Source organism: Macaca fascicularis, chromosome 10 (genome assembly GCF_037993035.2).
Source record: "Macaca fascicularis isolate 582-1 chromosome 10, T2T-MFA8v1.1".
NCBI classification, from domain to species: Eukaryota; Metazoa; Chordata; class Mammalia; order Primates; family Cercopithecidae; genus Macaca; species Macaca fascicularis.
In genome coordinates this window covers 26685956-26711658 of record NC_088384.1, presented here as the reverse complement: position 1 = coordinate 26711658, position 25703 = coordinate 26685956, and the positions used below count along the sequence as shown (strand labels likewise).

At 48.7% G+C, this 25703-nt stretch overlaps 1 protein-coding gene across 4 annotated transcripts in view; it reads right to left on the bottom strand.

The window, feature by feature from the left end:
- The window catches only part of KIAA1671 (KIAA1671 ortholog), a 253647-nt gene that overhangs the window by 57800 nt on the left and 170144 nt on the right, over nucleotides 1-25703 (bottom strand). The gene's annotated exons all lie outside the window — the stretch shown is intronic.

Sequence of the window (25703 nt, the reverse complement as noted above, 5' to 3'; positions counted from 1 at the left end):
TTGTGCATTGAATATCTACTGCAGGACAGCCATTCACTTGGCATATTTAAGTGGAGGAACTTTTGAGATAAACAGGCCTCGGTTCTAATTCCAGCTCTGCCACTCTTTGGCTGTGTGACATGTTAGACATGTTAGGCCTAAGTCACTTAACCTCTCTGGGCCTCAATCTCCTCCACTGTAAACTGTTTACTTACTGGAAACTTTCCCAGCTGCAGGCAGGTACTGGCAGGAAGACAAACTCTCCCAGAAAGGGTTGGGCAACTTTTATTTTGCTTTGAAGGAAAATTACTTGATGAGGACACAATGGTAAATAACAGTGATTGAGCAAAAAGTGAAAAATACACTTATAGAAGTTGGTAAACTGTGCCTCACTCGATTCCTCAGCACATGTCCAGTTACCTAATGATCAGGGACAGCTTTGAAAATTAGGCAGGTATACAAAAGTGCCTCTTTAAGAAACGAGATTAATCTCAAATGTTCTTGTTTACCACCTATTTTTTAACCTCAATTACTGGCCATTATGTAATTCTCCCAAATGGAGGGAAACAAAGGACAGTTTTCATGAATAATAACCATTCCATGATTCCATGACACTTTCCTAAATTTAGTCTCTGACCTTTACAGAGAGGTGTTACCACAGGCCTGGTAACATAGGACAGATCATTCGGACTGTGGGATTTGGTGACTGTTATTCCTGTTCTTGCTGACATCATGTCCTCCTGTTCCCTGATTGAAAAAAAAAAGTAATAATTTCATGTTGGAAACACAAAGGGTTACCCTTTGGAAAAGAGCAAAGATGAAAGTAAAAAGTAACACTCCCTTGCTCATGGCAGACATCAATAATTAATTACAGAACTGAGCTTAGATAATCTCAGAGAATCCCTAACACTGCACCCCAGGCAGCCACTCCCAGTCATTTGGAGTTAGCAGATGTAAGGAAAGCTACTTGGTACCCTGCTATAGGCTCACCAGCTGGTTATCTTTGATCAGAATAATAGGACTACGGAGCTGAAAGGTATTTGCATCTAGAGCGCCCAGCCTCTGCTTGCTTAACCTCACTGTTTCACATTCCCTAACACCTGAAGTATCCGTATCACTCTGAATGCCTCAAAAATGTACCCTTTTAATGGGACACTTACTACTTGTCTAACCCCAACTAAGGAAAAGTTTCTCTTAGGTTTTTTTTTGTTGTTGTTGTTGTTGTTGTTGTTGTTTTTGAGACGGAGTCTCAATCTGTCGCCCAGGCTGGAGTGCAGTGGCGCCATCTCGGCTCACTGCAAGCTCCGCCTCCCGGCTTCCCGCCATTCTCCTGCCTCAGCCTCCCGAGTAGCTGAGACTACAGGCGCCCACAACCGCGCCCGGCTAATTTTTTGTAATTCTTAGTAGAGACGGGGTTTCACCGTGGTCTCGATCTCCTGACCTTGTGATCCGCCTGCCTCGGCCTCCCAAAGTGCTGGGATTACAGGCGTGAGCCACCGCGCCCGGCTTCTCTTAGGTTTTTAAAGGAAAAACCATTATTGGTTTAAGTTCTGCCTTGAGAGGCATGATACGCTACATTCACCTACCCCAGGGATCCTCTCAAAAGTCTACAGCTCTGCCCCAAGCTCCATCTCTGCCAGGATACACAGACAAGCATTTTTGGCTATAATCAGAATACACACGAAATGCTGACATGCAAAAGAGGCTCAGAAACCTGGGAGACCATGTCCCTGTGGTACAAATGGGACAATGGAGGCAAAAACAGGGGCAGGATTTTCTGGGTACTGCCACAGAAATCCCAGGCTTCCTGACTCATGGTTTAGGGCTGTTTGCATGATGCCAAGCTCTGAATTCACATTATCCCTTCTCCCCTTTGAGAACATAATCAGGAATGCCAGAGTCTGGTTCAGTGTAGAAAAAATCATGAGCTCAGAATCAGACAGACCTGGGTGCAAACTCTGATGCTTACTGGCTGTGTGATCTGGGTGAAGCCCCTTGATGTCTCTGAGCCTTGATTTCTTCATCTGAAAAGCAAGGATCCTAATGCTGATTGTGTGTGTGTCTGTATGACAGAGAAAGAGGAGGGGACATTTAAAACCAAGAATGAAATGAAAGATATATAAAAGGCACATGAAGTAGGGTAGATACCTAAGGAACATGAGCTCCCTCCCTGTCTTCCTCCTCTAAATAGGGCCAGGGAAGTTTCCTACTCAGAGCTCAAGTTAGCTGCAGAGTACACAACTCTGGGACAGGTTGTGCTCCTGGTCTCAAGTGCAAGCCCTAGTTCAAATTCTGATTCTGTAGCCTGCCAGCTGTGTGACCTTAGGCAAGCCATTTCATCTTCCTGAGCCTCAGTTCCCACAACTGTAAAGCAGGATGATAATACCTACCTTACAGGGTGGCTGCAAAGATGAAAAGCATCAGCATCAAAGGACTTGAAGCATTTAGCACAGTGCCCTGGGCACATAGTAAATGCTCAATGCACGTCAGCCATCACTACTGTGATGATGCTGTCATGACGCGGCTGCTGTCTGACTTTGCAGTGAACTGGAAATGCGGTACCAAAGAGGACAGCCCAGGAGGATGCGCTCTCCCTGTCCTTTTCCGGAGCTGACACCCACCAGACGGCCACGTGAGGAGCAGAATCACCTTGTTTTTGTAGCTGCCATTTTATTATAATAACATCTAACAGGCCATATTTCCCCAATTAAGAGGCGTTAATTAGTCATACGTCTGACTTCAATTCTTTAGACTTTGAGAGTGGGAAGGAAATTTCGGAAGTGTGAATGCAGAGGGAAGAACAAACAGCCAATGCTACACAAAGAAACACATAAAAATCCCAAAATCAGCCAGGCGCAGTGGCTCACACCTGTAATCCCAGCACTTTGGGAGGCCGAGGCGGGCAGATCACGAGGTCAGGAGATTGAGACCATCCTGGCTAACACGGTGAAACCCCTGTCTCTACTAAAAATACAAAAAATTAGCCGGGCGTGGTGGTGGGCGCCTGTAGTTCCAGGTACTCAGGAGGCTGAGGCAGGAGAATGGTGTGAACCCAGGAGGCGGAGCTTGCAGTGAGCCGAGATCACACCAATGCACTCCAGCCTGGGAGACAGAGTAAGACTCAGTCTCAAAAAAAAAACAAAAAAAACAAAAAAAACCTCCCCAAATCCATGCAGGGAAAGCCACTGGCACTAACAGCCCAAAGTGCAGGCTAGCCCTCAAATCCTTGTGAATATAAATGAAATGAGATGGGGCAGGGATAGGGACTGTCACAAACACATGCCTGATTGTAATGTTATGTCAACCCTTTGGCAACTCAATGAATCTACCCAGAGCTCAGTGGTCACCCCTAGAAAATGGAATGCATGTGTGATGTTTAGGATAACTGCTAACATGTATAGAGTATTTGTTACGTGACACGGTGCTAAGTGCTTTACCTGTATTATCTCACTTAATCTTTATATCAGGTCTGCCCGTATATTATTATCCCCAATTTACCTAAGAAGAAACTGAGGTTCAGAGAAGTTAAGGAGGTTACCCCAGGTTACAGAGCTGTCAAGTGGTGGGCCTGGGATTTAAATTCTGGTCTGTCTCAATCTGAGCCTTGAAACCACTAGGCCTCCCAGCTTTGCAAAGCTGCAGAGTGGCAGCATGGCTAGGCTCCCGCTCTCCTGAGCCGCCTCCGCTCTCTGGGCTGGAGGCAGCAGGGTTATCTGAGCTTTATTGCTCATTTCACAACCCCAACCTGGATGACAGAACAGACAACACGACTTCTACTTCGGTCTGTGCAAGTCAGAGACATTTAACTACTATTTCCAAGGTCACTGTGGGGATGCTTTTGTTTGACAAATTGATAAATGCAAAAAATAAAATGCCAGTACTTTTAAAAACAATAATGAAAAAAACCTTATGCATCATATGCCTATAAAAGGTTTGGGAGAATCAGATTTTGGGTACACACACACACACACACACACACACACACACACACACACACAGAAATACCAGGAGAGCAAGCACGGCTAGGGAGATGGACCCCACCCTCCTTAAAGTTCTTCCTGAATCGCCTGCCAGCCAAGCCCATGGTAAACACAAGAATCCAGCTGCCAAGCCCTCTGGCACATTCATTAATTAAACTCTATGGATTTGCTGTGTTCCCGGAAACCTCTATTCATTTCAATAATAACTGGAGGCCAACCAGGCTCAGGCTGAAAAAACAGCATGCAAGGTACTCAGTCACAGGGGAGGGCAGCAAAAGGAAATCCAGCTCTGGGGCAAAGTTCTGCCTTCAGGCCTGCTCCAAAAAGGCGTTGTCACCTTGGCCAAGTTGTTTCTTCGTCTGGGCTGAGGCTCTCTTCTCTAAATAAAGGGGGTCCTGAACCAGATGGAAGGTTACCCTTGTGGAATCTCAGGGCCCTCTCGGGCCTGGATTTTTGCATCTGGAAGGGACACCAGTGTCCAGACTGAGGGTGATGTACACATCTATGCATGTACCTTCCTCTCCGCCCAATAAAAATGGAGGAGGGGCAGGATGTGGTGGCTCACACCTGTAATCCCAGCACTTAGGGAGGCCACGGTGGGAGGATTGCTTGAGTCCAGGAGTTCATGATCAGCTTGGGCAATATGGCAAGACCCCATCTCGGCCAGGCGTGGTGGCTCATGCCTGTAATACCAGTATTTGGGAGGCTGAGGCGGGCGGATCAAAAGGTCAGGAGATCGAGACCATCCTGGCTAACACAGTGAAACCCTGTCTCTACTAAAAATACAAAAAATTAGCCGGGTGGGGCGGCGGGCGCCTGTAGTCCCAGCTACTTGGGAGGCTGAGGCAGGAGAATGGCGTGAACCCGGGAGGTGGAGCTAGCAGTGAGCTGAGATCGCACCACTGCACTCTAGCCAGGGCAACAGAGTGAGACTCTGTCTCAAAAAAACAAAACAAAACAAAACAAAACAAAAACCCATCTCTACATGAAAAAAATTTTAAAAATTAGCCAGGCACCATGGTGGATGCCTATAGTCCCAGCTACTCGGGAGGCTGAGGCAGGAGGGTTGCCCCAGCCCAGGAGTTCGAGGCTGCAGTGAACCATGATTGCGCCGCTGCACTCCAGCCTCCACAACACAGCAAGACCCTGTCTCTAAAAACAAACAACAAAATAAAAATAGAGGAAGAAGGAACTAACATTGACTATATAAAGACAATTTGAAGAATAGTCTTTTGATGGAAGCTAATCTATCTACTTCTAAAAGGAAAACAGAATGACCAGGCCCATTTAAAGTGTGTTACGCAAGACATGACCTAGCTTAATGCTTTGTGAATTCTGCGGTCAACACACGCTACCGAAACCTTCCATTAGCGGCACGTTTCTCCCCAAGACTTAGCATTTCTGAAAGTGGACATCTTACCATTGGTGTGTATGTTCAGTGTAGTGAGATTTCCCCACTCAAGCCAGTGAGCAAATCTGCAACAATTCTCTCATCTGAGATCTCAGAAATACAGCAGGGAGCCAAGGACCATGTCTGGAGGTTCCTAATATATATTTGCATAATAAAAGGCTCTGAAAAGTCCTGCATTAAAAATACTGTTTAACCAAGTGATTCTTAAATGTATAGTCTCTGGTATTCTTTTTTTTTTTTTTTTTTTTTGAGATGGAGTCTCACTCTGTCACCCAGGCTGGAGTGCAATGGTGCAATCTCAGCTCACTGCAACCTTCGCCTCCTGGGTTCAAGCGATTCTCCTCCCTCAGCCTCCCAAGTAGATGGGATTACAGGCATGCGCCAACATGCCCAGCTAATTTTTGTATTTTTAGTAGAGATGGGGTTTCACCGCGTTGGCCAGGCTGGTCTCGAACTCCTAACCTCAGGTGATCTGCCTGCCTTGGCCTCCTAAAGTGCCGGGATTACAGGCGTTGGTATTCTTTATTCATGGAGCACTCATCAACACGCCAGGTGTTGCCATGAAGAACTCTGGGAAATGTCTGGGCTGTGAAAGTGAGGGGAACCTGTAACAGGGACCTTCAGTAGAGAGACAAGGTGGGACCAGCCGGCGGGGTCTAAGGTCACTTCCAAGCCCTGATACTCAGGAGATGTATCTATGAAATGTCTACTTGGACTCACCAGCCCCACAACAGATACCATTCACATGATTCTCACGTGCTTCCCAACAGACTCCTGAACACCTTACAGATAAAGAAACTGAGGCTCCGAGAGGGGCAGAAACTTGCTCCCGGGTCGCTCAGGAGGTAACTGGCAGATCTGGGATTTGATCTGGGCTTTGTCTTACTCCACAGCCTGTGTTCCTTCTGCTATGCCACCTGATCCCAGTGGGTCTCAGCCCTGGCTGCACCTTAGAATCACCTAGGAGCTTTTAAAACTCCAGCCGCCTGGACTGCATCTCAGACCAATTATGTCAGACGTCTAGGAGGTGGGGCCTGGGTACTTGCATTGTTCGAGAACCTCCGTTCTCTAACAATAGTTTGCAAACTGGAAGGGTGAGAGCTTTAGTAAAGGTTTTCGAAACAATGCAAGTCCCTGCTTAGAGATTACATGTGTCTTGGTAAGTTGCACTGATTTAAAACAAGTGGGGATCCAAGAAGGGACAAATGTGTCTGTTTTCTTTGAAAAGCGTGACTTCAGTCAATTCTGGGAATCATATAACAGCACTCATAAACATCTCCCAGACAATTATCTCAGCCATCACCAGCAGCATAATCACAACAACAATGGCTAACGGGTGTTCCTAATGGCCAATGCTGCGCTAAAGAGTTTCACACGCATCACCTCCTGTCATCCTTACAACAACCCTATGCGGTTACGCCCCGGCCATCCCCTTCAGAGAGGAAGACAGTGAGGCACCCAGGGGCAAAGTAACCTGCCCACAGCCACCCGGCCGGCAGATGGCAGAGCTGGGATCTGAACAGGGAACCAGGCGGCTCCCGACCTGAGATCCTTCTGTGAGGAGAAGGATGGCATCGCCCTGTTCTCAGACAGCAGAGAAAACTGTCTCCACCACAGGGCTCCTCCCTGCCCCTGCCCCACACGACAAACAAAACAGCACGCACGCAACAGGCAGGCGGGCAGCCAGGGCTGAAGGTGGCTGCCAGCACTGAATGGCTTCCTAGGGTGACATCAGCCTGGGCCCATGCAAATGGCCTGTGCACCTGACCAGGCCAGGGACCTGGAGAGTGACTTCATCCCTAACTCTCCCTCAGGGATGAGCAGCCCCGTGCCACCTGCCAGGCTCCAGAGGGAGAAAACCTGAACCAAAGACCCTAGTCCCCTTAGAAGCAGCAGGGACCTTGCTAGGCCCATGGGTGTGGGCACTACCTGTGAGCTGAAGAGGTACCAGGTATGTGCCGGGCACCTTATGCATCCTAAGCCCCAAACCTGTGCAAAACTCCAGTTCTGCAGAGGGTGCCACGGAGGCAGGGAGGGAAAAGGGACCTCCCCAGGCTGCAGGTGTGTCCCCTGAGCATGGCCTCAGCTCTCCAGGGCTGGAAAACACCCAGGTGGCACCCTCCTCAACACGCAGGGAAATCACCATAGGAAATGCTAACAACTCTGAGTTGGAAGCCCAGTCTCTTCCAGAGCAGTCCCGGTATGTCACTGGGCAAGGCCCCCACCCTGTTTGAAAGTCTCCTCATCTCTGACTGGGAGTGGTGGCCAGCACCACATCACCGGTTTTCCACTTCCTTTTTCATTTTTGAGCTTTACAAAAAAAAAAAAAAAATCTCTTTAAGCAAAATCACATTAGTCCAATATATTAAAAACTTCAAGGAGCAACCTTGGTTTGGGGTGTGGTGGGTAAGTTATGGGAGCTGGGGCCCTGGAATCTTACCTCTGTCTTCCTGGTCACCCATGCCTTGCCCCCGACATTCAGGCCTGGGACTCTAAGCCTCTAAGCTGTGCTATTTCCCCAGGAGGGACAGGCTTAGACGGCAGTTGGGAGAGGAGCTCTCCACCCAGAGGCTGGGTCGCCTGTGCTGCACGGGGAAGGCACAGAGCAGTGCCTGAGCTCCGAGTGGAGGCCCAGACACCAGGGAAGCAGGGAGTATAGAACTCATGTAGATGTTTACGATTCCTCACCCTTGTCTTTGACAGTGTGCCCTGCCCCTCATAGGATGGGACTTCTTTTTTTAGCAATTTGCCTGTATGGAATCTTTTCAAAGTGTTTAATTAAGTTTTCAGAGTATGACAACTCTCTTTCTCTTTGCAACTGTATCTCATACATTTATATAACAGCTAATCAGGTTGTGTAATGACGATTACAAGTAGTACAATTGGCATAAAGAGGTTTGGGATCAAATACGATGGATTCTCAGTACACATTCTTTAACCCACTCATTCATTCAAGAAATGTTTATTGAGTGCCGGGTAAGAGGGGACTAAGTGGAAAGGGGCTAAGGGAACTTTATCGGGGAGATGAGAATGCCCTAGATCTTAACAGGGTGTGGCCTACACGGGTGTGTGCATTTGTCAAAACTCAAGCTATACCTTCACGATATCTGCCTTTTGCTGTATGCAAATCATACCTCCAAAATATTTATATATAAGTTTATTTATTTATAATATTCTTATAAGATAGCAGTGAATATAATCATATTGATAATAATCACTTATTTATTTAAAAAAAATTTTATAGAGATCACATCTCACTCTGTTGCCCAGGCTGGTCTCAAACTCCTGGGCTCAGGCGACCCTCCTGCCTCAGCCTTCCAAAGTGCTGGGATGACAGGCATGGGCCACTGCACCCTGCCTGGTAATAAGCACTTTCAGAGCAAACTATGTGCCAGGCACTGTTCTAGGAGCGTTGTATACATCAACAGATGTATTCTTCACAACATCTCCATGACATATTGTTATTTTCTCCATCTTAGAACTAGGAAATCACTGGGCATGGTAACTTGCACCTATAATCATAGCTACTCAGGAGGCTGAGGCAGGAAGAGTGCTTGAACCCAGGAGTTTTAGCCTGAAGTGAGCCATGATCGTGTCACTGCACTCCAGCCTGGGAAACAGGGCAAGAACCTGTCTCAAAAAAAAAAAAAAAAAAAAGGCCGGGCGCGGTGGCTCACGCCTATAATCCCACCACTTTGGAAGGCCGAGGCGGGCGGATCACAAGGTCAGGAGATCGAGACCATGGTGAAACCCCGTCTCTACTAAAAATAGAAAAAAATTAGCCGGGCGCAGTGGCGGGCGCCTGTAGTCCCAGCTACTCGGGAGGCTGAGGCCGGAGAATGGCGTGAACCCGGGAGGCGGAGCTTGCAGTGAGCCGAGATTGCGCCACTGCACTCCAGCCTGGGTGACAGAGCGAGACTCCGTCTCAAAAAAAAAAAAAAAAAAAAAAAAAAAAAGGGAAAAGAAAGAAGGAAACTGAAGCACAAATGCCATCAAGCAAGTTGCTTAAGTCACATGCTGGTAGGTTGCAAAGCTGGGAAAAGCTGTGATTCAAACCCAGGCCTTCTGGCTCCGGAATCTGTGGTTGGTTTTTTTCTTCTTCTTTTTTTTTTTTTTGAGATGGAGTCTTGCTCTTGTCACCCAGGCTGGAGTGCCATGGCCTGAGTCGATCTCGACTCACTGCAACCTCTGCCTCCCGGGTTCAAGCGATTGTCCTGCCTCAGCCTCCCGAGTAGCTGGTATTACAGGCATGTGCCACCATGCCCAGCTAATTTTTGTGTTTTCAGTAGAGATGGGGTTTCGCCATGTTGGCCAGGCTGGTCTCAAACTCTCAACCTGTGATCCCCCGCCTCTGCCTCCCAAATTGCTGGGAATACAGGTATGAGCCACCGCACCCGGGCCAGAATCTGTGCTTTTAGCACTAACTAGTTTTTTTTTGACTCTGCAAAATAGGGAGCCCGCCCCCCACCCCCGTACTGTCCTCATGGCACTCCATGCTTGGGGTAGAAACATAACAGAGGACCTCTGACTTGGCTCAGAGGACTGACAGAACACAGATAGCAGGGAGAACAGAACCCCCAGCCTCTGCATCCAGGGCCCTGGAGCTAAGTGCGGCTGCCTCCCTTGGTCTCCATCCTCAGGAGGATTGTGAGGGTTAAGTAACTTCCAATATCAGGTATGTGAATGCACCCGGTACTGCAGCTGGCACACAGCAGGTGCTTGACGGGGGTAGGTTAGCTGCATAAATGAGCCGAAGACAGAATCCAAACCAGCTAATCAGAAGCCTTGTGTTATATTACTTCAGAAAGGATTCCAGATTCGCTCTGGGGAAGACTGCCTCACTCCAATTCCACACAGCCACATAAACGGAGATCTGTGAGTCTGGCATTGCTGTGAGAATATTCAGGTCTAAAGTAATGGCTTATGGGGGTGCACAGAGGTGGGGCTGGGGCTGGGGCTGGGGTACCCACAGAAGAGCCCCAACAGCCTGGGGGGTACCAATTAGGGGAGTGAGAACAAAACCAGATTTTCTCTGGTTGGTCATGACAAGGACTGACCACTGAGTTCTTGAGACTGGACCATAATAGACCCACAGTCTCCTGCAGTCCTCAGAGAAGGGAGACTTGCTCTCATGGACACAAGTTGCTGCTGAACAGGAAATTCAGATTTATAATCTTGAGCCTCTCCAAATCATGTTCCTGACAAGACAGCACAGCTCTGAGCCCTCATCATCCACCCAACACCTGGCTTGCAGCCAGCTAAGAGCTTGGCATCTGTTCATGCACTGGTCCATGCATTCATTCATTCATCCATCAGATACGTATTTATTCATTTATTTTTATGAGCATGAAGAAACATTAAGGGATTGGTCTTCAAAGGGCGGTGTCCACATAGCCATCTCTACATGGGGCTCACCTAGAGCTCTTGCCGCACAAGCAGATTCTGGGGCCCTCCTCAGACCCCCAAGACACCTGCCTGGTACTCTCCTCATGGCACCAGGACCCAAGACATATCTGATGCCCATCCAAGTTTGAGTTCAATCTTCACATCTTTAGCCCTCTGTGCCTGCAAGGATATCACAACTCAAAGAAGTCAAGGCCCTTGGCCAAGGTTTTAGATGTCAGAAGTGTGGTGCTAGGATTTGAACTCAGGCCCATCTGTACCCGTCGTCTCCTCCTTCACCCCCATCCCAGTAATCGGACGCCACTGAACCACAGCAGCCGCTTCACCACAATTCAGCTCAGAAACCATTTTCAACCAATGGCACTCAGTTATTGAAAATCCATGGGGCTCCACGACCCATGAAAACATTAGGAAACTCACTAAGCAGATCTCTAATGACCTCCATTCTTTTTTCATCTCCCCCACAAAAGGACTTGTATTTACGCACAAGAAGAGAAAAAAAAAATCCAACATAGGATATGAAAAATCTCCAACTGTTCAGCCCCCAGACGTGTATAGGAATGCCTCCTACTTAACCCTTCCTAATTAGCCGTGGCTGTTAATGACACACAAATATGCTTTGATCATCAAGTAGCAACCTGGGGTGGGGTGGGGTAGGATGGGATGGGAAGAATCTTGCAAGGGGGTCAGGGAAGCCAAGTGGACACAAAGGAGGCCTGGAAGAAGACAATGGGGCTGCTGGCTCTATGCCAGGCCCACGTGTCCACCTCAATCCCTTCTAACAACTAAAACACTGGAGGATGGGGGTCACTCTGGAGAGAAAAATGGCACAGTTTGAAGAAGAGGCTTAACCCGCTTAAAACACACCAGCGGAACCTGTGCCACGGGTCTATCATTCCAGGCAGAGGGAACAGCCTGTGAAAAGCTGGGAGGAGGAAATGCTGTCGCCAAGCTGTGAGCAGCCCCGGTGGTCCAAAAGGGGAGGCCAGGCAGAGTGAAGTTACTGAGCCCCTACCATGTGCCCAGCACGCTCGTTACCATATGGAATTCTCACCACCATGAACAGTATTATGATTCCCTTTTTACAGATGGGGAAACTGAGGCTTGCTCAAAGTCACACGGCTAGTAGACAGGGGAACATGGATTTGAATCTGAGCTGATTTTACTGTGAAGATCTTAACAGGTCATACCACAACCTCTAAAAACATATGGGGAAACTGAGGCCCATAGCCAGTGTAATGGAGAGGACACTGGTTCAAAGCTGCACAACTGGGATACACATATGCTCACTTTTCTAAAAACCCAAAGGCAGGGATGGAGTCTCGTTATTTTTAACACATCACACAGCTGACTACAGGGCTTTCTGCAAATGAGAGGAGCTCAATAAATGTCTGTGGCTCAACTCCAAAGGATGTCAAAGTTGAGAATCATCCAGCCTCCAATGCCTCAACAATGAATTTATGAACCCAAGCTCCAGTGTCTGTCATCAACTTGCTGTGTGACCTTGCATAGGTCTCTCTCCCTCTCTGGGCCTTGGCTTCCTCAGCTGTAACAACAACAACAACAACAACAACAACAACAACAACAACAAAAAGAGTGAACCAGAAGGATCTAGAAGTTCTGACAACCAAGGCTCAGGAACTCCTCCTTGAAGAACCATTCCGCACCAACCTCGTGTCCCTCAGCTACCTGTTTACATGGGCACCTAGGGCTCATTTAAAAACATTTATGGATAATGAAACTCTACACATTATCTGCCAGCGTGGCTACCTTTGTATGCTCTTCAAATGCAGCACCAGAGGCTCCAGAACATCCCAGGCTTTTCCTGCCAAGATGTCTGCAACGTGGCTGCCACATCCAACCCTCATCCTTCCCAAAGCCAAAGGCAATTACCAAGAAGAAAAGAACAGGCTCCTAGCTACGAATTAAGGAATTACCGTTGTTAAATCATAGGTGTGCCCAGGGAAGGGCTGTTTCTAGAAATCAGGCTGGCGATGCTGGGAACGTGAGGTACTGGATAACTTCTGGCTTTAGCAGAAAGCAAATATTTGGACGTGGAGCCAGGAGACAAGGGACTGGGAATTAATAGACCGTGAAGAGTATTTCCAAACACCAGAAAATCTGCCCCGCTCTGAACCTCCCCTTTGACAGGTGATAACTAGAATGACAATAAAAGCCACTGTTTATAAAGAACTATGTGCCCTCCACCAACATCTCCTGTCATTCTCGTAACAACTCTGTGAACTGATATTGTTTGCGCCACTTTGTAGCAACAGAAAAACGCTTTATCAGAGCAGAGAGACTTGCCCAAAATTACACCAGGAATCAAAGGTTCTATTACCTAAAAGTTAGTGTATTCCAAAGGCCTACTACTAATGCTTTGGCCTTGTTCAGAATCTGTTGGGTAAGGCCACATGGTTACTTAAGGCCTGGCAGGGGTTTGAACTCACATGCCAGGTTGAGCTCTTACGATCCACATCAGTGGTTCTCAACCAGGGGTGACTTTGCCCCCTACATTCGGCAATGGCTGAAAACATTTTCAGGCATCACAACTGGGGATGGGAAGGATGGTGCTGGCATCTAGTGGGCAGAGGCCGGGGAGGCTGCTCAGCATCCTATGGTGCCCAGGACAGCTCCCAATGACAGAGAATTATCCAGCCTCGAATGTCAATGTCACCATGGTGTGAAACCCAGGTCTACACCATGGTACCTCTCAGGAAACACACCCCAGATCTCTCAATCCACTTCCTCAAATAGGAGGCACAAGAAACGAGACATCAGCAGACCTGGGCTGGAGTCCATGCTTGGCCGACTATGAACTAGGTGATTCTGGGCAAGTCACCTCTCCCCAAGTCTCAATTTTTATCATTTGCAAAACAGACATGACACAGATAACACCTACTAGATGGGGTTTCTATAAGGATTTAAGACAGTCTGCTTAGCTTAATGGCTGGCACATGGTCAATGCTTAAAATATGTTACTCTTTAAGCCTTAATTTCCCCATCTGTAAAATGGGACAATAACCTCTGCACCTTGATGTGGCCCTCCAGTTTTGTCCTCTGAAATTTTTACAAAGAAGTCATATCTTCCCAGACGGCCTAGCTGCTCGATGCGAACAACCTGGAGAGGCGGCTGCTATAGACGGCCCCTGGTCCAGCAGCTAACTTTGCATGAATACAAAATCGATGGTCAGGCGCAGTGGCTTACGCCTGTAATCCCAGCACTTTGGGAGGCTGATGCAGGAGGACTGCTTGAGCCCAGAAGTTCGAGACCACCCTGGGTAACATAGTGAGACCTCCATCTCTACAAAAGCTGCAAATTTAGCCAGGTATGATGACACATGCCTGTAGTCCCAGCTACTGGGGAGGCTGAGGTGGGAGGATTGTTTGAGCCAGGGAGGTCGAGGCTACAGTGAGCTATGATCACAATGCTGCACTCCAGCCTGGGTGACAGAGTGAGACCCTCTCTCAAAACAAACAAACACTTGGTGTTAAGTGTCTCAGAGCTGGCAGTTTGTTACTGCACCATAACATACTCTCATCTGACTAATGTGTCAAGGTTATAAGGATAGCAACTGTGCCTGGCATTTATTATGCACCTCCTAGGTTCCAGGCATCGTGCTGGGTACTTCACAAGGCATCTGAGGCTCGCAGAATTAAAGTCACCTGTCTGAGGTCCCATAGCTAGCTAGTAGCAAAGCTGGGATTCAAACTAAGAACTGTCTGAAGGGAGAGCCAAGCTCTGAACTGTATTCAGCTAATTCTACCTGCACCCCTCTTTTCTTGCCATCAGGAAAGGGCAGCAGAAGATACCAAATCTATGCTTAGAAAACAAAAGTCAGAAGTGTTCACAAACTCTGCAATTTTAAATTCTTAGTAATAAGGTATGCTTCAGACCCTCCTTCCAAGGGAGCAGGACAATCTGACAGGACTTCTCTGGACTAGAAATTGATGCTGGAGAAAAGCCACCATGCTCTCGTATCTCTGCATACAGGTCGCCGCTGTTTATGGCCCAGCTCTTACAATGAATGTTTGATGAGTTAAGTCGGGTAATGAGCACTTAGAATCCAAGAAACAAATTCCATCCCAAGCCGGGAGATTCATGCCAAATCCTAAAACGGTGATCCGCTCAGAAGCCCCGGGCACCCTGACCCCGGCCTCCTTTATGGGCAAGAACACATGAGACAAGAAAGGCATCCACTGGGAATACCAACACCTACCACATTACAGACCATGGGCAGGTCTTCCTACCTCAATTTACTCATCTGCAAGACAAGGGATTAAATAATACTCCCTGGCCATCCTCGGACTATTTCCACAAGCATAAGTGAGAAGAAATGTGTACTAGTTATCTCTGGCTGTGTAACAAATAGCCCTACAACTCAGTGGGCTGAAACAACAAACAAACATTTATTATCTCACACAGTTTCTGGAAGCCAGGGATCTAGGAAGGATTTCAGTGAATGGTCCTGGCTCAGGGTATCTCATGAGTTTGGAGTCAAGCTGTTGCCCAGAGGTGCCGTTTCACCTGCAGGCTGGAAGATCTGCTTCTAAGCTCACCCGTGTGCCTGTTGGCAGATTTCAGTTCCTTGCTGGTGGTGGACAGGAGGCTTCAGTTCCTCACCATATGGGCCTCTCTACAGGGCTGCTTGAGGGTCCTCAAGACACAGCAGCTTTCCCCAGAGTGAATGCTCCAAGAAAGGGAGGGAGTGACCAAGAGGGAAGCTGCAGTGTCTTTTGAAACCTCATCTCAGCTGGGTGCGGTGGCTCACGCCTGTAATCCCAGCACTTTGGGACGCTGAGGCAGGCGGATCACAAGGTCAGGAGATCGAGACCATCCTGATTAACATGGTGAAACTCTGTCTCTACTAAAAATACAAAAAATTAGCTGGGCATGGTGGTGGGTGCCTGTAGTCCCAGCTACTCGGGAGGCTGAGGCAGGAGAATCACTTGAACCTGGGAGGCGGAGGTTGCAGTGAGCCAAGATCACGCCACTGCACTCCAGCCTAGGCGACAGAGTGAGACTCTATCTCAAAAAAAAAAAAAAAAAAAAAAAAAAATCCCTCATCTCAGAAGTAACGCCATATATTCTGTGGGTCACACTGACCAACCCAGTACAGCATGGAAGGGGACTTCACAACAGTGTGAATAACTGAAGGCAAGAGACACTGGGGGGGCCACCTTAGAGGCTGTCTATCATGTTTGACTGCAACTTGCCAACTATTTGGTTCTGATCAAATTACCATGGTGATGATAATGACTGTTCACTGAGATCCTACTGATACAGGACAGGCAAAGTGGGGCTCAGCCCAAGAGGGTTCTTGGCTTTGCCTAAGAAAGAATTCAAGGGCAAGCTGGAGATGGAAGAAAACAGCTTTACTGACGTGGCGGTGCTACGGTTCCGTGGCGGTGCTACGGTTCCATAGGCAGCTGAGGGCAGTTTTGGAGTCACATTTATACCTACTTCTAATAACATGTAGACTAAGGGAGAGTTTATGCAGAAATCTCCAGGGAAGGGGTAGTCACTTTTGGGTCACTCGGTCATTGTCATGGAAAGGGACAGTAACTCCCAGGTGTTACCACGGCAATGGTAAGCTGACATGTCACACTGGTGAGCATGACTGATTGGAAAGCTGCTTCTGTTTTAGCTAGTCCTCAATTTGGTCCGGCGCCTGAGCCCCACCTCTGGAGTCAAGTCCCGCTTCCTACCTCATTATTATGCACCAAGCCTTGCGCTGCAGCTCCACACACTGCGATTGTGGAGGGAATAATATTATTGGCCCCATTTTACAGAAGAGGAAACTGAGGCTTTAAAAAGGTACGAAAACTCCCCAAAGCCACATAGCAAGGAAGACGTAGAACCAGGATTCAAACTCACAGCTCTCAGATCCCATAATTCACTCTCTTAACCAACGGCGTATACTGGAGCTGGCTTGTCCTGGCCCCCCAGGGACAACTGCAATTTCAGGAGCCAGGTATTAAACACAGCCATTACTGAAGATTAAATGATCTAAACTTACAATTAAAGAAATCACATTAAAAGCAAAGGTAATAAATATTCACATCTCATCACTTCCTAATTACTTTGCCACATTTTATTATTTTCCATGGGCTTGCAGTCACTTATGTCTATTATATCTGTGTGGTAAAAATACTAAAGAGCAGTAATCTACTGCCCATCTTTCCCCAACTTTGTGTTTAGTGACAACTAGTTAGAAGCTTACAATTGGCTATGGTGGGAGTATTTATACCACCAAACTGGACAAATGCTACCAATCAAAGCTTTTTCCCCAAGAAGACGGGGTTGTTAAACATTTTACCAGCACACCATTATAACTAATCTAATACATGATTTCTCTTGTAAGGGCTTCTCTTGCTAAAGACTCCATTCTTTTTTTTTTTTTTTTTTGAGACGGAGTCTCGCTCTGTCACCCAGGCTGGAGTGCAGTGGCGCGTTCTCGGCTCACTGCAAGCTCCACCTCCCGGGTTCACGCCATTCTCCTGCCTCAGCCTCAGGAGTACCTGGGACTACAGGCGCCCGCCACCATGCCTGGCTAATTTTTTGTATTTTTAGTAAAGACAAGGTTTCACCATGTTAGCCAGGATGGTCTCGATCTATTGACCTCGTGATCCACCCGCCTCGGCCTCCCAAAGTGCTGCTGGGACTACAGGCGTGAGCCACCGCGCCCGGCCAACTACAGACTCCATTCTTCATGAAATCTGAAAACATAACATTCCCTGTGATGTGTATCAATCCAGATTTCCTTCCTGAAATTTCTGACTTCCTGATGAGGAAGCAAGAAGCATTTGTCTGAACAAAACATCTGAGATTAGAAAACAGGGAGAGGGAGAGAAAAGTGAGAGTACCAACGGGGTCTTCTGATCACAGAAAGGAACGTGAGCTTACTTAAACCTCGGGGACCTCTCAGAAATCCAGACGAAGAAGTACACACGCAGGCCCCGCCCCTGCAGGGTCACTCCTGATAGCCCAGGACGGGAAATGACCCAAATGTCCAGCCAGACAGGTTAATAAATTACGGACCATACAAATGTTGCAAGGGCATTAAAAGTGTCACAAAGACATATAAAATTTTCACATCTTTTAAAGGATATAAAGACACAGAGGGTTGGCAATTTTGTTTGGAAGAGGGGGGAAAAAAGACAAGGAAATGCATTCCAATGCTAGGAGTGGTTTTCATCAATGTGATGTTAGGAGAATGGGTGGGTTTTGTTTTCTTTACGTTTTTCTGTATGTTCCAAGTATATATTGAACACATCCTATTTTTTTGGTTGGGGAGAGAGAAAAGGAGATTAACATTATTTAAACAAAAGCAGATCCCTGTGGAGCACCCGAGCCCTCTGTTCTGCCCCTCCATTCACTCCAGGTCTCTCCCAGAGGCACCTACTCTGAGACCCAGCCTTTGGCCCGGGCTAGATCTATAAAGGAACCATTGTTCTCTGGGTGACATCATTCTGCTGCCAGGAGGGCGAAAGGAGACCTGAAATTGGGTGAGGCCAGCCCAAAAGAAAGCAGTCTGTCCTGCCTGTCTGGCGACACTGTAGCAGAGAATGAAGTGACATCATGCTGGCCTTTGGGGCTGGGTTTAAGTCTAACCCCTCGAATCCACACCCCAAGGTGCAGCCCGAGACCAGGGCACCTGGCAGGGCTCTGGACATGAGGTAGCAGGTGGCAATCGGCAGTCAGCAAAGGCAGCTGGAGATGGAGGAAGGGTGCACAGTAGCTGGACCCCAGTCCTTTGAAGCCCAGATCTCCAGGAGAAATGTATTAATAACAACCTGTGCCTGGCACACAGCAGGCACTCAGTAAGTGGTAGCTAGAGTTGTTATTCTGCTCTTCTATTCCAACACTCCACACAGAGGCACAGATCTGATCATAGCTCTCCCTTGCGCAGTACCCTCCAACGCTAAAATCTAACATCCTATCAGAGCTCCCCTCCCTGGCCCTACCTGCTCTGGCCCCTGGCCCACCTCTCTGAGCTCACTTCTACCCTCTCCCACTGACTTGTGCTGCTCCAGCCGCTCTGGGCTCCTTGCTGCACCTCAAACACACCGGGCACGAACCTGCCTCAGGGCCTTTGCACTGCTTTTCCTGCTGTCCCCATGTCCCTCCAAACTTTCTGGGGCTCATCCCCTCATTCATGCAGGTCTCTGCTCCAATGTCACCTCCTGAGAAGACTTTCCTGACCACTCTTCCTAAAATCCACTCCCATGGGTCCCCATGCCCTGTTACATTTTCTTCAGAGCCCTCACCATTATCTGAGAGTACTTTCTTTGTTCATTCATTGGTTTACTTAGTTGTTTAATGTGTCTCCCGGCTCCTATGAGTCCCGTGAGGGCAAAGGCCCTGCCTGTTTCTTGCTCTACCGAGCACCGTATCTGATACAAAAGAGGTACTCAATTAAAAGTTCCTAATGAATGAGTGACTGGTTTTTATTATCATTATACTTCAGATTTTCCATCCTGCCCTCTACAGGGAAAGAACTCCAGACCTCTCTGGACTAGAATCCTGGCATCAACTCTGAGATCATTCAGGATGGTGTGGCCATACACTTGTCATCTCTTAGGAGGTGTACACCGGGGCTGTGTCACTTATCCTCTCCAGGCCTCAGTTTACCCATGTATAATATGGAGATGGTGTCCCAGGGTGGATATAAGAATGAACGACAGTGGATTTCTGGAAGGCAGATACTCTGTGAGCTCCTAGCCACTGTTTCGGGTACTGGCAATATCAAGGTGAACCAGGACAGCCAAAGCCCTGGCCCTCGTGGACCTTACCTCCTAGTGGAGGAGTCAGAGAATAAACCAGGGAACAAGTGAAATGAAATAAGTACAGACTGAGATAGGTCCCAGGAAGAAATGAAGAAGGATGGGTGCAGGGAAATGCAGAAGGTTCACCACAGCCTGGAACATCGGGAAGCCTCTCTGCAGAGGTGAAGAGAGGGCAAGGGCATTTCAGGCAGAGGGAATGGTGATGGCAAAGTCCTGAGGTCTGGAAGGAGCAGGGGGTAACTGGCGAAGAGCAGGAGGTCAGAGTGGCAAGGGCAGAGTGGGCATAAAGGACAGAGGTAGAGCTGATGTCAGCAGGGAGGCGGGGCCAGGTCGCACAGGAAAACTGGGCATCTAAGTCTGGAGTGAGGCAGGGGAATGACTTGATCTCTTGGGCTGTTGGGGAGAGAATGGACTGGATGGGAGGGGCCACAGTGTAAGCTGTGGGGAGTGTGTGGGGAGTTGAACAGTGGCCCCTAAAAGGATATGTCGGCTGGACGCAGTGGCTCACGTCTGTAATCCCAGCACTTTGGGAGGCTGAAGTAGGTAGATCCCTTGAGACTAGCTTGGGCAACAAGGTAAAACTCTGTCTCTATTAAAAATACAAAAAAATTAGCTAGGTGTGGTGGTGTACACCTGTAGTCCCAGCTACTTGGGAGGTTGAGGTGGGAGGGTCACCTGAGCCTGGGAAGTTGAGGCTGTAGTGAGCCGTGATTGCACCAGTACACTCCAGCCTGAGTGATAGGAGGCCCTGTCTCAAACAAAAAACAAAAAACAAAAGTTATGTTTGCATCCTAGCCCCCAGAAACTGCAAATGTGACCTCACTTGGAAAAAGGGCCTTTGCAGATGAAATGAAGTTGCAGGTCTCCAGATGAGATTATCCTAGATAATCCAGGAGGCTCCTATGTTCAGGCACAAGTGTCCTCATCAGAGAGACAGGAGAGGAGGCGACAGAGGAGATAGTGACATGAAGACAGAGGCAGAGATTGGGGTGGCATGGCCACAAGTCAAAGAATGCCTGGAGCCACCAGAAGCTGGAAGAGGTGAAAAAAAAAAAAAAAAAAAAGATGCTTCCCTAAAGCCTCTGGAGGGAGGAGTCAACTGCTGACATTTTTTTTTTTTTTTTTTTTTTTGAGACAAAGTTTCACTCTTGTTGCCCAGGCTGGAGTGCAATGGCGCCATCTCGGCTCACCGCAACCTCCGCCTCCTGGATTCAAGCAATTCACCTGCCTCAGCCTCCTGAGTAGCTGGGATTACAGGCATGCGCCACCACACCCAACTAGTTTTGTATTTTTAGTAGAGACGGGGTTTCGCCATGTTGGCCAGGCTGGTCTCAAACTCCTGACCTCAGGTGATCCGCCCGCCTTGGCCTTCCAAAGTGCTGGGATTACAGGCGTGAGCCACCACACCCGGCCGACTGCTGACATTTTGATTTTGGACTTCTGGACTCCAGAACTGTGAGAGATGAAGTTATGTTACTTTAAGCCACCACGTTTGTGATAATTTGTTACAGAGCCAGAGGACCCCAGTACAGAGAGAACACTGATGGAGATGGGGATGAAATGGGGCTTCCAAAGGCAGGAGTCCTATACATCCTTTCCTTTCAATTCTCCCCCACTTGCTAAAGCTGTGTGTGTGTGTGTGTGTGTGTGTGTGTGTGTGTTTGGTGGGGGGAGATGCTGAGCCCTGCTGAATATTTTAAGCCTCCATTCCAGTCCATAATTAACACAGAAGCAAATACTCCCACTCAGCCTTGGGCTGGAGGACTGAATGCTCAGCTCTGGGGCCGACGTTTAATAGTGAATCCCCAGTGCAGGGCGTGGTCATGCTCCCAGCAAGGCCGACACATGCTGGATGGAGTCCCCACTTCACAGATCCCCAGCTGTGTGGCCCCAGGCCTGTGACTTCCCCTCTCTGTACTTCGGATTTCTCCATTCGCAAAGTATGGTGCTATACCCATAGGGGCAGCTGTGTGGTTCCCGGCAAGTAGGAGAGGCTCAGTGGATGTGGGATCCCTGCCCTCCTCCCCATATTTAAGTCATTGGGAGAATACCCCAGCTACAATTGTTGTGCCCCACACCACATTATATACAGCAGTGTTCTCAAACCTGGATGGGGGCTGGGAGGGGCATTGTGATTCTGCCCCAAAGGGACTTGGCAATGCCTGGAGATATTTTTGGTTGTCACAACTGTGGGATGCTACTGGCTTCTAGTGGGTAGGAACCAGGGAAAAGCTTACAATGCACAGACTCTACCGCTTACCCCCACAGCGATAAAGAATTATGTAGCCCAAGATATCATTAGAGCTGAGGCTGAGAAACTCTGATATACAGCAATAGTTTGAGGTTACAGACCCTTGATATTTTAAGGTAGTTCCCTCATTTGCAGCACATATATGACACATTTACATTCTGATGTGTTTTGTTATCAGCCTCACTAGAAGACAGCTCTGTGAAGGCAGGAGTTTTGTCTCTTTCGCTCACAGCTATTTCTCCTGCACCAGGGTTGTGGTAGGTACTCAGTAAATACTGGTGGAGGGGGCCAGGTGTGGTGGCTCACACCTGTAATCCCAGCAGTTTGGGAGTCCGAGGTGGGTGGATCACCTGAGGCCGGAGTTTGAGACCAGCCTGGGCAACACGGTGAAACTCTGTCTCTACTGAAAATACAAAAATTAGCCGGGCGTGGTGGTGGGTGCCTGTAGTCCCAGCTACTCAGAAGGCTGAGGCAGAAGAATTGCTTGAACCGGGGAGGCGGAGGTTGCGGTGAGCCAAAACTACACCACTGCACTCCGGCCCAGGCAACAGAGTACATACATACATGCATACATATATACATACATACATACTGGTGGAGGGGGCGGGGTACAGTGGCTCATGCTTGCAATCCCTGCACTTTGGGAGGCTGAGGTGGGAGGATCACTTGAGGCCAGGAGCTCAAGACCAGCCTGGGCGACAGAGCAGGATCCTGTTGCTACACAGAAGAAAAAAAATGGCTGGGTGTGGTGGCACAAACCTGTAGTCCCAGCTACTCCAGAGACAAAAGGATGGCTTGAACCCAGAGGATAGAGGCTGTGGTGAGCTAGGATCATGCCACTGCACTCCAGCCCCAGTGACAGGGCAAGACCTTGTCTTCAAAATAAATAAATAAAAATAGGCTGGGCGCAGTGGCTCACGCCTATAATCCTAGCACTTTAGGAGGCTGAAGCAGGCAGATCACTTGAGGTCAGGAGTTGGAGACCGGCCTGGTCATCATGGTGAAACCCTGTCTCTACCAAAAATACAAAAAGTAGCCGGTGTGGTGGTGGGCGCCTGTAATCCCAGCTACTGGGGAGGCTGAGGCAGGAGAATCACTTGAACCTGGGAGGCAGAGGTTGCCGTGAGCCGAGATTGTGCCACTGCACTCCAGCCTGGGTGACAAACTGAGGTTCTGTCTCTAAATAAATAAATAAATAAATAAATAAATAAAAATACTGGTTGAAAGAAAAAAATGAGTGAATTAATGAAAACACACAAATTATATGCACCTGATGCTTAGCATGGAGCCCTGCACACAGTAAATACAAATACAGGTCGATTAGGTTCTTACTCTGCTTCCCTAAGGCACCAGTCTAGCCTTCTAGGAAGGTAGGACTCACGTTACAGTCTGAGCCCCCCAAAAGGCAACGTGGAAAGAACATTTATTCAGCACCTCCTGCATGCCAGGACTGTGCTGGCTCTTAGTCTACTCTGTCCCACTGAACCACCCACCAGACAAGTCCCGGCTGAATCTCCATGTTTCAGATGAGGGCACTGAGGCTGAAAGAGGTGATTTAAGTTGCCCAGGGTCACTCAGTTTGCACGTGGTGGTGAGTTGAGACTCAGGCCCAAGTCTGTCTGACTCCAAAGCCCTCTTGGGGCGGCACCCCGTGGCCTCAGACACCCCCCCACCTCCCACTTTTATTGCAGTCTTGGCCCCTGTGCCATTGCCATTGTTCCTGGGTTCTGGAATTTTCTGTCTGGCCTCTAACTGGAGTCCACCTTGTCTCCTCGGCTAAACCTGGCGTACCAGGCATGTTTCTCAGGCTCACACGGGACTGCAGCACAAACGTGCCTCTTCCTGCCTTTGTGGCTCAGAGACAAAGCATTTGTTTTCCCTCTTTCCCCCTTTTATCCCTTGGACACAGAGGCAGGCAGGCCATTAGCAAATTATTTCAAGGCTGGCTTTAGAAAACATTTCAGGGCACGCCTTTGAGGGTTGTTTTATGCCCGCAATAGATTCTTCTACACTGCTCTGAGTAAATACAAGCCAGAGGCAGGAACCAGGATGAAATGAATGGATTATTTAGATAAATCACGTACAAGGTCGGAAAGACTAAAATCCTGCCCCCTCCCAGCCCCAGCCACAGATACTGCTGTTGTCCCAAACTCTTAAGTCATTGTCTGTGGCTTTAAAAAGTTTCTTCCCATAAAATGAATATTTAAGTGAAGTCCCTGAGTAAAAAGGGCGTATGTGGGTTTTCCACCTCATTGAAAATCTTTGAAGGGACGGTTTGAGAGGAAAGGTTTGGTTGCTGCAAGAACTAATTTTTAAGCACCACAAGCTAAGAACAGCCACGCCCACCACGCATTTACCAGCACATCAATGCACGATCATCCCCATTTCACAGAGGAGGAAATCAAGGCACAGAGAGGGAAGGAGTCTGCCCAAGGTCACACAGCTGGGACGCGGCACAGCCAGGACTCAACCCCAGGCAGGGGGTCCCTGGCCTTGCGTTTCGTTGACTTCTCTTCAAGACTGCACGTGTTCCTATCCCAACTCTGCCTTTATCCTGCTCAGGCAGTGTCTAGGCAAGCAACAGAGAGAGGGCACTCACAAGTGTGCAGCTACTGTGTGCCTGGCACTGTGCCGGGGGATGGCTTCAATCTCATACCTAGCACTTGGTTCTCCTCATTGGACACAGGAAGAAACTGAGGCTTAAGAATGGGTCAGGGCTCCTCAGCCAGGAGTCTGATTCAAGCTGTCAAGGCCAAGGCCAGCTGGTGCCTGCCACACAGTAGTGTGGCTACATGGGAAGGAGCCTGAAGCTTGAATGTATTTAGCATGTATTTACACTCTTGGTGGCATCCCAATGCAACAGAGAATGGCTCTGCACCACCCAACTTCATTTATTCAACCAGCTGGAGAGGCAGCTGCTCCGGTGGCACCAACCTGTAACACAGGAAGAGGCCTAGGGGATTCAGGCCAATGCCCATGGTCACACCACTCCCCAGGGTGGAGAAAGAGGGATACCAACAGAGCCTGCCTGTCACCAACCCCCTACCCTGAGAGAGAACAGGACTTACAGAGAAACCAACAGAGACAGAGCAAGGCAGAGAGACACATCACAGAGACAGAGATACACACAGAGGGAGACAGAATGAATGAGGGGCCTTCTTTCCCTGTGCCAAGTCACACCTTTCAGAGGTTGGGGAATCTGTCTCGTAAATTTAAGCCCCACTAATTTGTCCAAGGCCACAAAGGAGCACAGACCCACTGTGAAGGAGACGTCCTGTGAACGAGACACATGTCATGCCCAAGTGCTCGGCTCCTGCCTTGCATTTGCACTTGCCTGCTCCAGCTGCTGTGTGGCCTGGGGTGAGTCACCACACCTCTGGGCCAGCAGAGGGGATACTGAGCCCCTGCACCTGGCAGGGCAGCTGTGAGCTCTGCCACCTCGAGTGAAAGGAGGGCCAGCTCAGGGCTCCTCCCTAAATGCTGAGTCCCTTAATGACTACAGCACTCCTGGCTAGGAGGAACCCAGAAAAAGGGGCTGGCTTAGCCCTTCGCCTGTCCTCAGGTGCTCCCACAAACTGGGCCAACACAGTCAGGTGGTAGAAGTCTCCTATGTGAAAATGGCAGGCCCTCTCTTTAGGCTCACGCTTGGTCAGTGATGTGGGCAGCCCTGAAGTAATCGGGAGGGTCTGGGGAGAACATCTGCCGGGAGCTGGACTGGAAAGAGCCGTGAATGGGGAGGTCAGAGCCTGGGGTTCCAGACCTGGCTCTGCCACTCGCTCACTGTGCTTCCCCATGGTAGGCACTTTCGCTCTCTGGGCCCAATCCCACCTCTCCGAATCACCATAAGGACCTTATGATTGTTTCTGCACTGTCCCCCAGCAGGACACAG